The sequence below is a fragment of the Dendrobates tinctorius genome, unplaced genomic scaffold (assembly GCF_039654945.1).
Source record: "Dendrobates tinctorius isolate UK_male_01 unplaced genomic scaffold, ASM3965494v1 ptg000089l, whole genome shotgun sequence".
Taxonomy (NCBI): domain Eukaryota; kingdom Metazoa; phylum Chordata; class Amphibia; order Anura; family Dendrobatidae; genus Dendrobates; species Dendrobates tinctorius.
In genome coordinates this window covers 14,400,585-14,413,099 of record NW_027361757.1, presented here as the reverse complement: position 1 = coordinate 14,413,099, position 12,515 = coordinate 14,400,585, and the positions used below count along the sequence as shown (strand labels likewise).

General features: G+C 46.8%; 1 protein-coding gene across 3 annotated transcripts in view; it reads right to left on the bottom strand.

Annotated features, from left to right (window-relative positions):
- ZFAND4 (zinc finger AN1-type containing 4) overlaps positions 1-12,515 on the bottom strand; it is a 54,790-nt gene that overhangs the window by 40,986 nt on the left and 1,289 nt on the right. The gene's annotated exons all lie outside the window — the stretch shown is intronic.

Genomic DNA, 12,515 nt, shown 5'->3' with positions numbered 1-12,515 from the left:
ACTCGGGAGCCGGCACGATTGGACCCTTCTGAGGCGATCCCTGAGGAGACCGGCACCGAGGGACACTTCGACCGCCCCGGTACATCTGCACCTTCCCAGCCTTCCCACACATTCGACCCATCTGTCCCATCCACCAGCACAGGAGCATCGTGGCCGCCTACATTACATGAAGCTGCTGGTGAGGAGATCGCTTTCCCTTTACCCCACCCTTCTGCCCCTGCCACCTCTAGTACACCTGCGGGTACTGGGCGGCAGCGGCAGAGGGGTCAGGAAAAGACTTATGCGCCAGAGTTCTTGCATCTGAATGCATCTTTCCAGAACTGTCTAAAAGTCTTGTCAGAGCAAATCTCCGCAGGCTATCAGCAGATCAACTCCAGCATTCTGGAGGTGAAGACACTTCTGCAAACCATGCATTCAGAAGCAAGATCTTCGCCAAACCACACCTTTTTCAGGTCTGTTGTGGAGCGCATGGAAACGCTCTCTCCTGCCCAGCAGATGCATGTAATGCATTCATGCCACGCTGCTCTTCAGCAAGTTACCTCCCAACCTCCTCCTCCTCCCACCACAGTAGTTCCTCCACCTGCACCCCCTCCAGCCACTTTCCATCCTCCCCCTCCTATTACATCTACACCCCCTCCAGCCACTTTCCATCCTCCCCCTCCTATTACATACCATCCACCTCCAGCCACTTTCCATCCTCCCCCTCCTATTACATACCATCCACCTCCCCAGCACCAGCAACCTCCCCAGCACCAGCAACCTCCCCAGCTTCCAGCAACCTCCCCAGCTTCCAGCAACCTCCCCAGCTTCCAGCAACCTCCCCAGCTTCCAGCAACCTCCCCAGCTTCCAGCAACCTGCCCCGTACCAGACATCTCCCCACTTCCAGCAACCGGCCCCGTACCAAACTCCTTCCCCCTTCCAGCAACCTGCCCCGTACCAGACTCCTTCCCCCTTCCAGCAACCTGCCCCGTACCAGACATCTCCCCACTTCCAGCAACCTGCCCCGTACCAAACTCCTTCCCCATACAACTTGCCATCAACATCATCTGCTCCTACAGTCCCTGCCCAACCCTCCACTCCACCACCCACCACCTCTTCTGCTTCCCACATGTCCACCCATTCTGTAGTTTTTTCCACACCTTCACCTCTAACTGTTCCTTCCCCACCACGATCCCAGTCCTCTCTCCACACTCCCAGTGTCGAACTGTCCCGCAGCCCCTACAGCAGTATTTCCACCACACACTACACAGAATTATAGTGTGTATTTAAATAAAAATGACCAGTTTTATGGTTTCAGTTTTATAGTTTCAAAGTTATTAAACAAGTTTATTAAAATTTTAAAAAAGTTTACTAAAAAAACATTTTTCAATAAAAGTTAAATTATTTTACACTGGTTGTCTGTCATTTCTTTCTGCGGCGAAAAAAGGTAAATACAGGGTATTTAAAAGGTGAAATGGTATTCAAAACTAGGTATATAACTGTGGGTAAATTTTAGCTTTTTGCCACAGTTGTGTTCCTGGTTGTGTTTGAAGCAAAGTATTTCACCTAAAAAGTTGTGTTTATTGTTGGTGATTTCCTAACAATGTACACAACTTTTGTTAAAAGGTGAAATACTTTGCATAAAACACAACCAGGTACACACCTGTGGCCTAAAGCTAAAAATAGAGACCATGACAAGATAGCCAACTTTGGTTGGCAAAGGTATTTACTGTTGGTCCAGAAGGTACACAAGTTTGGTTAGGGCACAAATCTTTCACACTGTCATCCTGCCAGTGTACTCTGCCTTGAGGTGACATAGTATAGTGCAAAATTGTCCCTCATTACTGAAACCGTCACAGAACTTCTAGTGGTAATGTCATGGTAATCTTGCAAGGTGGTTTCTTCAGAGGTGTCCTCAATGGAAATGGGTTCCTTGCAGATAACAAAATTGTGGAGTACCACGCACGCTTTGATCACCTCGTCCACAGTTTCTGTCTTGAGGTTGATCACAGTCAATAGGACCCGCCATTTGGCTGTCAGAATACCAAAGGTACATTCAACCATTCTTCTTGCTCTTGTGAGGCGGTAATTAAAAATGCGTTTTGGTCTTGTCAATCCTCTGCTAGAGTACGGTTTCAAAAGGTGTTCTGACAGCTGGAAGGCTTCATCCCCTACACAGACAAATGGCATAGGTGGACCAGATGTTTGCGGCAGCGGTCTAGGTGGTGGGAACTGGAAGGTGTTTCCATACAGTTTACGCCTCATGGCAGACAGTTTGAAAACTTGAGAGTCATTGGAGCGGCCATAGGCCCCAATATCAACCGCAATAAATTTGTATTCCGCGTCAGCGATGGCCATGAGGACAATTGAAAAATATTTCTTGTAATTGAAATATTCCGATCCCGATCCAGCTGGCTTTACAATGCGGATATGTTTCCCGTCCACAGCGCCCAAGCAGTTTGGAAACTGACATATCTGTTGAAACTTGTCAGCAATTTCAATCCACCTCTCTGTTGTGGGCTCTGGTAAAAACTCTTCAGCTAAGGAGTCCCACAGTGCACGGCATGTGTACTTCACAATTCCAGATATGGTGGAAATCCCGAGTCTGTACTGGAAATGCAGTGACGAAAGGGATTCTCCAGTTGCAAGAAATCTGTGGGGAATTAAAAAACAATAAATTAGTTTTAAATCACTGCATTACATACCAAAACTGACCTATAACACTTGGAGATACAAACTACCACCAACAAGATTGCAGTGAAAGTGTGCTCTGATGCGATCATATCCAATAAATGTGGCTTACCTTAAAGTCACCATCAGACGCTCTGCGGGTGAAACAGAGAAGCGGCAATAGGTGTCTGCTTTTCTTATGAGGTGTGCAATGCGCTCCACCAAGTAATCAAAATTCTCCATTTTCATCCTAACATATCCAAAAAAATTTATCCGGGTTTCGTCGAAGGTCCATGCATAGTGTAGAATAGACCCCACGCGTCATTCTCTTGGCTGTGATGGGGTGGATCCACAAACGTCGTCTACGATGCCTGATGCGCTGCTGTCTCGCTCTCTCCTTCTCCAGAACAATCACCCTCAAACGATTTGCCTCCGCTGTAAAATCCACCAAATTCTTCAAAATATTTCCAATGACAACATCCATCTTCGCCAGTAACTTGCTCTTCTCTCCAACCTGCACTTTCTCCTCTACAACCTGTCAAAGAAGGGCTGTAGGAACACGCTATATATAGTTTTCCAGTAGCCAATCCCGTTCGGAAGGCCACAAGGGTCAATTTTAAAAACCGGATCCGGCGTAATCAGTCGAAAAAAACGGATAGAAAAACGGATGAACCGGATGAGACGGATCCGGTTTTGTCTGTCCAGAAAAAGACGGATCCGGCAGAAAACCGGATCCGTCACATCCGGTTTTAAGAAACATTTGCCGGATCCGGCGTTCCGGCACGACGCCGAATCGCGCCTGACGCCGAAAACCTGATGTGTGAAAGTAGCCTAAGCCAACATTATTTACATTAAGTAAGCTAGAGGGCAGGTCAGTGAGGGATCAGCGACTTGTCGTAAGCCATCAGTATGAATATGCAAGCAGAAGACCCCACAACAGGAATCTCATTAACACAAAACTGCAAAGATTACACAACAACCACAAGACGGATTTCAGCACCAGGTATCACTGTAATCAGAATAATGGCGCCAACCTGACAGTGACTAAGTTATGCTTTGGGAATAATTTTCAGCAGCTGGAACTAGGGCTTTAGTTAAGGTGGAGGGAAATGGAAATAGAAACAGTTCCAGATAGTCAATTTTCAAAAACTGTCCAGCCTAAGCATTCCTCCAAAATCAACAGAAGAATGGTTTCACCTAAAGAAGATCAAAATTATGGAATGGCCCAGACTATTTCAATCTGTGCGATGACCTGAAGAGGGCGCTGGACATGAGATACTCAATCTGACAAGATTTAGAGCTACTGCAAGGAACAGTGGGCAAAGATCACCAATTCTAGATGTGCCATGGTGACAGACTCCTACCCACAAAGGCTGAATGCCGCCATATATTCAAAACAAAACTTCAACAAAGTACAAGTATGAATAGTGTGCATATTTATGACAGTATTTTAGTTCTTTATTTTTCTTTTTCTACCTGAAAAGAATTCAAGCTTATTTTTCAAATGAATTCTACACAGAACGCGGGTCTGACAGCCACTACCTAGGGGATATGTTTTTTGGGCAGTTTGTTATTTGTGTCCGCTCGAAAAACCAACTAGGAAAGAAAAAAAAAATTATATATAATGGAATCCATCCATGGAGGTTGTCCTCCTCCTCCTTACAGGGACAAGAAACAAAGGAGAGGTTAAAAGGCCCCTTCCCCACCCACCTCCCTCAGTGTTATAGCAAGTACCACCACACCATGGCTGATGCAACTTAACACATTTATTTCAACCAATATCATATGAAGTCATCCTGAAACACAAACAGGGAGGGAACTAACTGTGCTGTCAGGATGGACTCCTGGAAACATAATTACCGGTAGGTCTAATACCCATTTTCCCTCCTGACAGCACCATGGAGAACACTAGAGTACCTCCTCAGGGTGGGACCACTGTCTGGTCTGGAGAACTACTCTCCCAAAGGCAGTTTGTTGACCAGATAACATGTCTAATTTATAATGCTTGCAAAACATATTTAACCTGGCCCAGGTTGCAACCTTAGGGTGGTTTCACATTAGCGCTTTTTAAGCGCACGCACGGCCGGGGGTAGCTCCTCCCCCGAGCCGGCTCTCTGCCCGGCGTGCCCGCCCCTTGCTTGTAGCGCCGCCTCCTAGCGCACCCTATCTTTAGCATAGGGTGCGCAGATCGTGCGCAGGCCATGCGCTAGTTGCGCTTTGACCTGCGCTGCGCACTTTTGACGGTGCGCCGTGCGCGCCAAAATCCAAAAAGTTTGATTTTGGCGTGCACGGCGCACCGTCAAAAGTGCGCAGCGCAGGTCAAAGCGCAACTAGCGCACGGCCTGCGCACCCTATGCTAAAGATAGGGTGCGCCGATCGCAGGCGCCGCTGTGCGCTAGGAGGCGGCGCTACAAGCAAGGGGCGGGCACGCCGGGCAGAGCCGGCTCGGGGGCGGAGCTACCCCCGGCCGTGCGTGCGCTTAAAAAGCGCTAATGTGAAACCACCCTTACAAATTTGCTTGACTGATGACCCTTGCCCTCTCAATTAAAGAGGTGGAGACTGCTCTTGTTGAGTGGGCTCTTAGTCCTTCAGGGGGAATGATCCCTTCTGATTGGTAGGCTAGGGAGAGTGCTGAGGTAATCCACCGCAAGATGGTGGATTTAGGAGCTTTCTTCCCCCTATTTTTTTTACCCCCAAACAAAAGGATCCTAACTTGTTAGTTTTGTCTCAAACTACGAGTGGCCTCTAGATAGGCAGGCAGTTATTGACCAACATCCAATGCGTGAAGGGTCTGCTCTTTCTGATTTGGAGAGTTTTCACAAAAAGGAGGGTAAGATAATCTCTTGGTTTAGATTCTGACAGGACACCAACTTCAGCAAGAAAGCGAGGTCTAATTTTAGGATTATGCAATCCTCCCATATCCAAAAGATACGGATCCCAAGTGGATAGGGCCCAGATATCTCCTACCCAAATGGGGCACCGACCACCTTATAGTAGGTCGCAACCTCCAAACTGGCAAAACAAAAAGTACTTAAAGCCAATATCTGGTCCTTTAGGGTGCTAGGTCTAAGCCCCTTATTAAAACTGACTTGGCAGAAATATAGGACTTTTGGAATATCAGCTATGCCTGGAACATTGGACCTGCCACCTTCCAAAGAGAACCTTTTCCAGATTTTGTTGTATATTGCAGAAGTGACTGGCTTTCTACGAGCTTAAATCGTGGTTATGACCTGGTCCGATAACCCCTGAGCTCTCAGATATCCTGCTCAGGATCCAAGCTGAAAGATGAAGTCTTCCTGGGTTCTGATGGAAGACTGGGCACTGGTGGATTATATCTTCCCTCTGGGGACGCATAACCGGATCTTCTAACGCCATGGCTCTTAGCAGTGGGAGCCAACTCATCTTTGGCCAACATGGGGCGATCAGAAGTACCTTCGCTTGGTCCTCCTGGGGGGGCATAAGGAGAAGACCTGTTCCACTTCTGGCTTAACACATCGACAGCTTCTGAATTGTCTGTTGGATTTAGGGAGTAAAAATCTGGCAATCTTTGTATTCTTCCAGGTCGCGAATAAGTCTATTTGAGGTGTACCCCAGAGGTGACAAATGCTGGAACATGCCCTCGTTTAGCTCCCATTCCGTAGGCCAGACCTTCTGTCTGCTCAGGTAATCCACCACAATATTTTGGGACCCCTCGAGATGAACCACCACAAGGACCATTTTCTCTGCCCAGGAAGAGATTCTAGATATTGGAGTGCCCGGTGTCTGGGGCCCCCCCTTGATGTCACAGGAAAGATACTGTTGTTACGTTGTCTGATAGGATCTTTAAGTGTTGCCCCTTTAGACATGACCCATTTCGCCTTAGGGCTTCCCACGCAATGTAGAGCTCCCTGTATTTGGACGACTTGGACAGGATCTCCGATGACCATCTGCCCTGAAGAATCCTTCCCTCCAAGTGTGCTCCCCAAACCCACTTGCTGGCATCTGTATTGATCACCACGCATGGTGAGGCAATCCAAGGAATGCCTAACTGCAGATATTCTGGCTAAGTCCACTAAAGTAGTGATCTTCCCACCGGGGATAAGGACATTCCTCTGTCGAGTGATGACTGGCGCCGATCCCAGACAGACAAGACTTCCCTATGAAAGGCTTTTGAGTGGAACTGGGTCCACCGGACACAGGACATGCAAGCTGTCAGGAGACCTAAAATCTTCATTGCAGACCTTGTGGAAGCGTGACTTCTCAGGAACTCAGACTGTTTTGCATTGTCAAGATAAAGAAAAAGATAAAGAAAAAAGTGGCATACTCCAGCAAACCTGCTATATGGGGAATATATCATAGTAAAAACAGTGTAACAATAAGATACCCCATAATACTCACAGTACTGTGGACTGTACACAGACCAGTTGTCAAACTGACATGAGAGGAGAGGGAAGATAAAAGCCTTCCAAAACGACAATAAAGGTCAAAATCTATAAAATTGCTTTATTGGACACAGGGCAAGGAACAATACAGATTAAAAGTTATAGCTGATAGCTTGTCACAGGTAGGCACCGTGATCTACATATGCTGCTTCAATACAACCAATATATGAGGGACAGAGAGATATAACCCTCATTTCATATAACAAAACATAACATTCAATTGAACAGTGATAGCACAAAGAAGCACTATATGAAATGAGGGTTATATCTCTCTGTCCCTCATATATTGGTTGTATTGAAGCAGCATATGTAGATCACGGTGCCTTCCTGTGACAAGCCATCAGCTATAACTTTTAATCTGTATTGTTCCTTGCCCTGTGTCCAATAAAGCAATTTTATAGATTTTGACCTTTATTGTCGTTTTGGAAGGTTTTTACCTTCCCTCTCCTCTCATGTTTTGCATTGTCTCCTGCTTTTCTTCTGGCAGGAAGGATTTTCTGCATCTGGAGTCCAGTAGTAATCCCAGGAAAATCTTCCTGTTTTCCGTCACCAGGTCTGATTTCTGCCTGTTAAGGATCCATCCAAGGTACTCCATTGTGGATATGGTCTTTTCTCTGAAGTCAGAGTTCTTCCACCGAATTTGCCACAAGGAAGAAATCGTCTAAGTACGGCACTATGATTATCATTTGGTTTCTTAAGTAAGCTACCATCTCTGACAACAACTTGTTAAATATCTGGGGAGCCGATGCTAGGCCGAATGGAAGGCACTAAAACTGGAAGTGGCAGGTTAGATTCTGGATCGTCACCGCAAATCTCAAATTTTTTGGACGCTGGGTGAATAGGAACCTGGTGATATGCACTTTTTAGATTGAGGGTGCACATAAATGCATCCCTGTCTATAAGGAGAACCGAAGATTTTATCAACTTCATCCTGAACCTTTTGTATTTTACCCCGAAGTTTAAGGGCCTCAGATTTATTATGGTGCGGGATTCTCCTGATTGCTTTATGATGTTGAACAGTGCCGAATAGTGACCCTCGCCCTCCTCTGCCTGGGGGACCGGGATTATGACGGCCGTGTCAACAAGCTCCTTTAAGCTTGCTAACATGGGCAACTGTCGACAAGGTACGGGGAGCAATAAACCCTTCGGGGGAGATGCAGTAAACTATTGAATTACCCTCCGCTATGGTTCTGAGAACTCACTCATCCTGGGTAATTTGGAACCAATTTGCCACGAACTGCCTGAGTCGCCCCCCCCGATCAGGATGGCATCATTGCTTTCTCGATTTTGAACCCGACCCAAATAAGGATCCTTTACTCTTCCCTCCTTTGTGGTAGGTTCCTCTACTGGACTTCCCTTGTCACCTGTAATAGGACTGTCTCTGAGACAGGCCTGGTTTGTGAAAGGACTGGGTCCTTCAGGAAACCCCTTTTTGTCTGACACTTTCTCAAAGATGTCATCTAATGCTGGCCCGAAGACTCTTAACCCTGAGAAGGGAATGGAGCATAACTTATTTTTTAGAGGTGTTATCCCCCGACCAGGTTTTCATCCAGAGCCCTACGGGCCGCATTAGGCAATGAGCTATTCCTAGCAGAGAACCTTACAGATTCAGCAGATGTATCTGCAAAAAAGGCTGTAGCAGACTTAATCAGTGGGAGGGGGCTATAATATCTTCCCTTGGAGTTTTTTTTTTTTTTATTCAAATGCTCCTCCAGTTGCCCCATTCATAGAAATATAGACCTAGCAACTGAAGTGTTACTATGTTGGTTTTGATCAAAGCCGCAGATGTCTCCTAAGCCCCTTTTCAGGCGGTTGTCTGCCTTCCTGTCCATAGGGTCTTTTAAACTTGAGCAGTCCTCAAAGGGAATGATGTCTTCCTAGCGACTTTGGCAATCAGTACCGTACATCCATCTTGGGGAACTGCTCCCAGATCTTGACATCCTCAGGATCAAATGGCAAATGATTTTTAAAGTTCTCTGCATCCTCCCACTCCTCCAGGACCATAGCACAGATATGGTCATTCACTGGAAACATGATGCTTCTGAGCTCTGAGACCCTTGAACATCTCATTCTGTCTGGACTGAGGCTTTGGGACCTCCTCCACCTTCATCGTATCTCTGATAGAGGATACTGATGGCCTAGTCCAGGCTATCGGCATCCTCTGAGGCAATTAAGTATTTCCTGCCTAGTCTTGGACTCTCCAACAGTACCTCACTCTTCTTCCTGGTCTGAACCCGGGAGTGGGGATTCCTCGTCCGAGCTCTGCTCTCCCACCAAGGTCTCTTAGCTATCGGACCTGGACTGCGTGGTTGTGAACGGGTAAGGCTAAATATGGAGGGCTGGACTTCTTTCCAAATTAGAGACCTCATCTCAGACAATAGGGATGGTTGTTCTTCCTCCACAACTCTGGTGGTGCCAGTGTCACAGAGCGTTCTGCCATAAGTTTCTAGTAATTTTATATGGCACTAGCTGAAGAGCCCGGCACTGCCCGGGCAAAGTAACTAACTACAGAGAGAGAGAGAGAGAGATAGATATAGATATATATATATATATATCTCTCTCTCTATCTATCTCTCTCATTATGGGTTTGTTATAGCATAGCCACATTCTCTATAATATCCCACATCATCCTGTCAGCTTTGGGTGAGAACCAGAGACCTGAGTGGAACAGTCCTAACTTCCATACCGGGGATCCCTTTAAGACAGCCTGGGGTCAGAACCAGAACGCTGAGTGGAATTGCTTTAACTTCCATACCGGAGATGCCTTTAAGAGAGGCCTGGGGTCAGAACCAGAGCACTTAGGGGAATTGCCCTAACTTCCGTACCAATGATTCCTTTAAGAGAGGCCTGGGGTTAAAACCAAAGAGCTGGATGGATTTGCTTTGACTCCCATACTGGAGATGCCTTTAAGAGGGAAGATGTGCCTATAAGATGGAGGATGTGTGATGGGTATATGGGCACGGGAGGGGGCGATTCATTTCTGTCCTGTGCTCTCTGCTCATTTCTGGTGTCAGACAATGGTTGGAGCTTATGTTCCCGGGATGCTAGATTTCTCCCACTATGTCAGTGTCTGCTGAGGTGTTGTCTGAGAAAACTGTTGCTCATAGCAACCAATCACAGCTCAGCTTCTTTTAAACAGCTCTGGTGAAATGAAAGATGCTTCGTGATTGGTTGGAGGATAGATAGAGGTCTGGTTTTGGCAGCAGCTTTGCCGGTTTGTGCGTAGGCAGAGGCATAGCTGGGGTTACCTTATCCTGTACATTTGAAGTGAAAGGGAATAGTCAGAGGCCATGTAAATATAGATAGGACTGAGCACAGCGCACTTACCCTGAAGTACTGGTCAATTTTGCTCGAATCCCCCATAGCAACCTGCAAGCCCTGTGCCTCCTGAGACCCAGGTAATGGCTTTATTACCTGTGACGAATTACTTCCGCGTTCCACCCTGGAACGCACGCTGACCACGTAACCTGGAGGTCTCACCATACACATCTGTGTGGTCTACACTTACTGTATAACTGGATCCAATACATAGTGGACCCCATTGACTTAATGTGGCTCTGGATGGAATTACATCATTTAGATATTATTAGTGCTGCATGTATTGCTGTACTGGTCATCAAATCTCACAACTGTCAATGGAGGTCTGGAGAAAGCCTCTAAGGCCGTGTTCACACTGTTCAGTGCCGTTTTTTAGGGGAAGGCAGACCAGGCAGCTGCCTAGGGCCCCCGCTCCCCAGGGGACCGCCCCCAGCTAACAGCACATCACGCAGCCGCTATGGGGCCCCTGTGAGGCAGGGGGGGCCCGCCTGCCCCCAGCGCCGACTCCCCCCGCCGCATGGAAGAAGGCAATGATGGAGGAGAGAGTGTCAGCTGATGCTCCCTCCCCCATCATTCCCCGCTCTGCCTCTGACACAGCGGGTGCGCGATGATCAGGCAGTGCAGGAGACAGGAGCAGCGTGGGCATGAGGAGAGGGTGAGGAGTGTGTTTTTTTTTTTTTTTTTTTTTTTTTTTTAAATGTGAGTACTGGACTGTGGGGCCATTCTAGGGAGGGCTGTATACCATGCTGGGCTGTGCTAGATAACGTGGGGGCTGTGCTATATACTAAGCGGCTGTGTTATATACCATGGGGGGGTACATTTTACATTATATTCTATGGGTGAGGATGTGTTATATAATATGGGGGGGGCAACATTATATTCTAAGGGGAGGTGGGCTGTATTATATTTATTATATTCTATGGGGGGCGATTGCATCATACTTTATGAGGGGGGCTACATTATACTATATGAGGAGGCTACATTATATTGTATGGGGGGCTTCATTATACTATGAGGGGCTACATTATATTCTATGGGGCTGCATTATACTATGAGGAGGGCTATATTGTATTCTATGGAGGAGCTACATTATATTCTGGGATAGCTGCAATATACTATAAGAGGGGGGCTGCATTATATTCTATGGGGGGTTACATTATATTGTATGGCGGGGCTGCATGCTGCATTATACTCTGTGGGGTGGCTGCATTATACTGTATTGAGGACTATGGGTAATACATTATATGAAGAACTATGGGGTGCATTATACTATGGGAAGTGAATTGTACTACATGGATAACTATGGCGGTGCATTATACTATATGGAGAACTATAAGTGTATTATACGTGGAGGACTGAGCAGTGTATTATATTATATGGAGGACTATGGGGTATAAACTGTAGATGTGCTGCTGACAACATGATACTGTATGGGGACAGATTGATCCATTAGTGATTGTTCTGTTCCCATCATTCTTTCTCAGACGGTGGAAAGAGGCCAGGAAACAAGTGTTAAACGATTTCAATTTTGTCGATCACACTCGTATAGCGTCCTGAACTCAGCGCATGTAAATACAACTGAAATGCTTCTGCGATGTGCAATATGTTAGCATTTGGGGCCCCATTTTAAACTTTGCCTAGGGCCCCACTTTTGCCTAAAACAGGCCCTGACTGTTTGTGCAGTGGCTCAGGGTATTCCAGCTGAAACCCCAAACAACAGGATTCAGACAAACCACTGATGGGGCCATGGAAAACAATGTGAGTTCACACGGATTTAGACTGTTTTTCCCCTTTGTTCAGAATGAAACAGCCGTAATCTGCTACATAGTCTGCAGAAAGAGTGTGAAGGGAGGGGGACGCTAGAATCCTCCCGTCCGGCTCCCTGAGGAGCGTCTCTGCTGACCAGAGTGATCATGATGCGACCTGTCACCTGGACAGAGGGATCCTGTAATATGGGGACTATTCACTTAGAGATCAAGGTCTGCTGCTGATCTGGAAGGGGGGGGGGGAAATACATGAATGATTAGCCCCTCATAGCACTGGAGGAGGGAACAGAGCAACTCGCTGAAATAAATCATCCTTATGAAGATATTCTAAACATTATAAGGCTGTGTGCACACGATGCA